This window comes from Triticum aestivum, chromosome 5B, assembly GCF_018294505.1.
Source record: "Triticum aestivum cultivar Chinese Spring chromosome 5B, IWGSC CS RefSeq v2.1, whole genome shotgun sequence".
Classification (NCBI taxonomy): Eukaryota; Viridiplantae; Streptophyta; class Magnoliopsida; order Poales; family Poaceae; genus Triticum; species Triticum aestivum.
The window spans coordinates 136,979,759-136,985,758 of record NC_057807.1 but is presented as its reverse complement, the minus strand read 5'-3'; positions in this window follow the sequence as shown (position 1 = coordinate 136,985,758).

The window sequence follows — 6,000 nt, the reverse complement described above, 5'->3', positions numbered from 1 at the left end:
TTGTCCTAATGCAGTAAAAGAGAGTAGGAGCGAGAGAGTGGGATTGTATCGGAATGTACAAGGGGGTTTTGCTTGCCTGATGGAGTGGTAGTAGGATACTGCCCTTCAGTCGGATATTCGTGGTATCCTCGGAGGCAGAACCTACCACGAAAGACACATCAGAACACAATCATCACATGGCAATATGCAACAATATGATGCATGCTATGACATGCCAATATCGGTTTGTTTTGGCTAATGCATTCTAGAACAGGTTGGTTTGAGTTCATTTGAATCAAAGATTCAAATGAAAGCCCATTATATGAAGTCATATTAATGCATTAGCTTGTTTCACTTAAACAGCAAGGTTAAAGTGTTCTAACATGCATGAAACCATTACTAATGGAAAGATTGGATTTTTCTGATCAATTTTCATATATAAATCTTTGCATTTGGAGTTACAGTTTAATTTCTATGAATTTTTGAAGTTAATAACATTTTCTGGAATTTCCTGTATAAGAATAAATCCAGTAAATGATTTATTGTGTCAGCATTGCGTCAGGGTGACGTCACTGTGATGTCAGCAGTCAACAGGGCTGGTCCAGGTCCAACCTGACCAGTGGGGTCCACTGGTCAGTGACTCCGTCAACTAACAGGGTTAATTAGCACTAACTAAAAGTTAATCTAAGCTAATTAGTCCCTGGACCCACACGTTAGTGGCTGTGGGTTTAAACTTAAGTTAATTTAACACTTAGCTAATTAACAGGGGCTAGGGCCCACTTGTCAGCGGCTAACCTAACTAACCTAAATAGGATTATCCCTAACTAACTTAGTTATCCGGGCGGGGCCCGCGTGTCAGTGAGAGAGAGGGGTCAAACCCCTGGGCAGACGGGGTCAAAGCCCACTGGTCAAAGCGGTCAACCCGCCGGCGTTTAGCCGTCAGCGAGGCCGGACGCAGCGGAGCGCGTCGGGATTCACCTACAGGGGCTCTTTTGGCGCGCAGGGAGAAGCTACGGGAAGAGGGTGGAGTGGCGCATCCAACGGTGGCGGTGGCGGATGCTGGGGTGGCCGGGAGCAGCGCCGGCGATGAGGTTTGCGGCGGTCGGAGCTCGGGTGCAAGCGGGGATGGGGCTGCAGTGCGCAAATGAGCGCGGCGAGGTGCTAGAAGGCTCTACGCAATGCGGGGAGCGCGTTGGGCGCATGCCCGGGACCAAATGGTCACCGGAGCTTCACCAGCGACGAGCGCGGGCGGCGGCGCGTGCGGGTGAGCGCGGTGCAGTCGCTACGGTGCATAGGGAAATAAAAGAAGAGGAGGGGAAGGTCAGTGGCTCACAGCGGTCACGACGAGTGGGTCAGCGAGGTCGGGAAGGCAGCGAGGCGAGCGCGGGGTCGCTGGTGATCTCGGCGGACCGAGGTTGAAGAAGACGGCATTGGCATTGTTTTAGGGCTTCCGGCATCGCGCGGCTCGGTGAGGAGGAAGAGGAGGTCAGGGCGGAGCTCGGGGACACGTCGGAGAGGCGCGGGGAGCACGGTGGCCGCGGCAACATCGGTCGGCGGCGATGTCAGCGCTCGATGGAGAGAACAGAATAGGGGAAGAGCGTTCGGGGAAGAGAGAGAGGTCCAAGGCATCCAGCCGTCGCGCTGGCATCGTCTAGGTGCGTCGAGTGGGAGCCAGGCAGGCTGGGAGGGAGGAGGTGGCCGCGGCGCGTGCGTGCGCACGTCGAGCACGCGCCGTCCTCCTAGGAGGGGAGAAAGACGATAGAGGAGGAGGCGGTGGTGGGTTGGGCCGCTGCTGGGCTGCACAGTGTTGGGCTGCGGGTGGGCTGCCAGGTAAGGTTCTGTCTCTCTTCTCTGTTTAGTCTTTTTTTCTCTTTTCTATTTCTTTTGTAACTTTGTGGCTTTATTTAAAATACTTAGGCACACTCAAAAATCATGAAACTTGCTCAAGCCCACTGTTTGGAATATATCCAACAACAAGCATTTAAGTTTATGATTATTTGGACATTTAAAATATTATATAGCATTTAAATGCCCAAATGCAAATAGAGTATGGTTAATTCAGTGACCCTATGATGTCCTGGAAATATGTGCACCATTTTTGTCAGAGGGTTCCAGACCAAGGTAAAGATGATGAACATTTTAGAAGGGCATTTCAGGTTCATTGAAAAAGATTTTAGTAAACCCTAGTTGGATTAATGGGGGTGCTGGGGTTTTCTGTCATCCCCATTTCATATTCATTTGAATTTAAACATGATTCACACATGAAGCTAGACTAGTGCATTGCCAGAAGCTAGGGATGTGACACTAATGCTTCTCAAGTTGAGAAATCAAGTGAGAAGAAAGTGAAGAGTAGACGTTGCTACTTATGTCATGAGAAAGGTCACCTCGCTTCTTCTTGCACTAGTGGTAACTTATCCAACCCAATTATTATTGATGATATCTATTCTCTTGGGAAGGATAAGGTTGGCAATGTGTTCTCCAAGTTTGTTGGTACTCAAAGTGGTTTCAAGCAAATAACCATTTGGATTGCCAAGCCTATTGTGACTAACCTCTTAGGAACCAACTTGGTTGGGGACCAACAACCTCAAACTTGATCAATAGGTATTGTTGGAGGGCATTGGAGACTTGGCTACATTATGAAGAATTAAGGGAACTTCATCATTCTTATTGTCTCAAGCCAAGTCAAATGGGTTATCAAGTTTCTATACTATATCTAATGTGCCTCCTTCCGGCAACTTGTACTTAAATTCTTTACGTTGAAAGTTACTTGCCCCTTTGCATGTTTTGGTTTTGTTCCTTGCATGTGTTTGTATATGTTGTGTCTCCAAATTGCTTATCTTGAGGAATCAAGTATGTGTATGTTGGTTTGCACATCTTGTACATGTGTGTCATACGTTGAGCCTTTGTGCATCTTATTTGCATCTTAGTTGGCTCTTGTGAGAGATTAATGGAATATCCCATTGTGGGGGAGTGATGTGCTTTGTGCACCTCACAATACTATAAATGTGTGTACATGGGGAATACCATCTAGTATTGATATTACAAGATTATCTACTCGCTGTGTGGTATGTCTTCTCATGAGAAATTCAAATTCTAAATAGTCCATTAATTATCTCTTGTTGGATCCTCTTATTGCCTCTTGTTAACTTTTTATTGGTATCACATTATGGGGGAGTAATATGCTATGTGCATATTACAAGCCTAGAAGATGTGTACATTTGAGATATTGTCACCTAGAATGATATTGTAAACTATCTTGTTCCTAGGTGGCATGTTAGCTCTACAAGTTGCAATTTTCTTGTGTTTGGTGTGAAGATGATGTTGGATATCCTTTCTATCTACCAACGGGAATTATTTCCAAATACTTCTTGTCTTTTGAAAATCAGTACTCACTTATGTGTGGTAGAAATTATTGATCATCTTTACATTGGCCTTTGCTTTTATTTGCCTTATCTCTTGCCTAGGATTGTGTCAACTCCCATTGTATTCCATACCACTTTTGGATCTTGTTATTTCGTTCAGCTTGTCTAGTGTTTGTATAGATATAGTGAAAGTGGTGAACCCATCTTGTGCTTTTTGTATTAAAATGCAAATTCTCTATAATGCACAATGCTTGGGGGAGCTATCCTATTTTTTCTTAGAATGCTCACCTTGTGATCCTTATAAAGTGTGTGTTGGTGGAATGCAAACCGTTTCTTTTTGGTACTTTGTGCCATCATGAAACTTTGTAAATCACTTGATTTGTTTGGAACCATTCTCTATTTTGGGAATTTGACATCTTTGTTTTTGCGTGTATCAATGGATATCTCATTCCTTGATGTATCTTTTAGTTGACATCCTCCTAGTGTTGATTTATTCATTTGGTATCTTTTCTTCACTTGGTATTTTTTTGTCAATTGGTATCGGTTCTTGAAAGTCTTGAGCATGCATATTAACTTCATGTACTTTCTTTGGCATGCTTTCTTTCTTTGACCCAATATATACGGGAAACTCCACCAAGTCTCAAATTGGATGAGATGTGCATGAAATTCATTTTCATATCTATTTGCACATATTTATGTGGAATTTGTCCTACGTATTGTTGGTTCTCTAAATCTTTGGTCCCAATGAGTTTGGGTACCATTTTGTTTGTGTTGTTGTTCTAGGAACAATTGGAGATGCATTGGATGCTCGGCTCACTCACAAGGAAGGTGGTGTCGCCATGTGCTTATTGGAGTCAAGCTAGGATGCACAACGAACTACTATCTACTACCTTCAATTGGTTTCTTCTACATCCTTCCAATGCCATCTTGGTAACAAGTATCTTTTCATGCATTCTTTTCTTGCATTAAACCTTGTCTAGGTTGCATCTTGGCATGATATTTATTCCATGTTGTGTTACTTGTTTCCGTTCTCAAAGCATCTCAACATTGATTTCATGTTTCTAGTTGTGATATCTTTGATGGTTGTGTGGTAGGAATTCATTTATATACAATAAGACCATATCTAGCCATGTGCTATGCTTTCAAGAAAACATCTTATTGGTATATTTATGGCTTCCTTTGGATATCTTGTTCTTTTTTGTAACCATTTCGTGTGTACATCCTTCTGTGTGGATTGATATCATCATGATTCATCTACCTAGAATCTTATACACTTGAGAGAAGTTACATCTCTAGTTGATATCCTTATTCTTTCATGTCCACCTTTTTCTTGGTAGTTCCAGGAAAGGATTTATCGTTGAGTGCGGGTCATATGTCGTTGCATCTTGATGCACTCTTTTGTGGTGAAGATTGTTTCCCACATGCTTGTCTTGATGAGTTTTGCCATTTCAATTGGTATCCCTCTTCTTGACAATGCTATCATTTTCTATCTTCATGATGGGTTGTCACAAGCCTTGGTTATTCATTTGCATTCTAGTAAGCTTGTGAACCTATTTACCTTTTTTGTATGTGTATGGGAAGGACATGTCTTGCACCTTGTATCTCATTTATTCAAGACTATGTTGATGCTTAATGCTCATCCTCATATTAGTCTTCTCAAGTGCTTTGACATGACTCACACACATCGGTTTGGTTGAGCCTATTCCTAAGTTGCATCTTTTACATGTTGCTCAACCATGTGTTTGTTGCAAGTGCTAAGCTTAATTTCTATATGCTCACTTGCACTTGTTGTGAGGTTCTATTGATTTTTGGGGAGTGATGGTCCTATTTTGTGCTCGTTGTATCCAAAGACAAACCTAAATAGTCCACAAATCATGGGTAGCTTCTCTAGTTTCTATAGAACACTTCTTTTCTCTTATCATAATACCCTTTTTCATGTGGCTCGTAGGATCTAGTTGGTTCAATTGGTATCTTTTGATTACTTGTTTCAATTGGTATCTTTTGATTGCTTGTTTCTCTCTTTGTTATGTCTTTGTGGCATATCATCCTTTAGCAATCTTTGGATCCTCAATATAGTTTGTATTCCTCCTAGTATTTATCTTTGATATGTGTATTGCATTCCACTCCTTTTGATAAATACACAATCTATTGAGGAACATATTCTATATTGGCCTTCTAAGCTTTTCGCCCATTTTGGCAATCGATGCCAATGGGGGAGAAGTTTTAGAGATTTTTGTGGAGAAGTTTAGAGAGTTATTTCTTCTTACTTTGATTTTTCTCCTAAACTTTTGCATCTCATACGCATGCATTATTGGTTGTTGCATTGCATGGTGATGCATAATTCCTTATATAAACTCTCTTAAAATTGATTGTCATTAATTACCGAAATGGGGGAGATTGAAAGAACATGCGGTGCCCCCATGTTTGGTTTTGGTAATTGATGACGTTCTCTATGGACTAATGGTTGCCTTGAGTTATATTTGAAGGATTTGTCCATAGGTTTTTCTTGAAGTCCATGTGTTGGTTTCAAGGAGTTTATGTGTTGACCAAGGTGCTATTCAAGGAATTATCCAAAGATTAGTCATGCAGAAGACATGATACAAGGTTGATCAAGACTAAGTAAAGTGTGAATCAAGTTGACCGACACGCAAAGCATAGA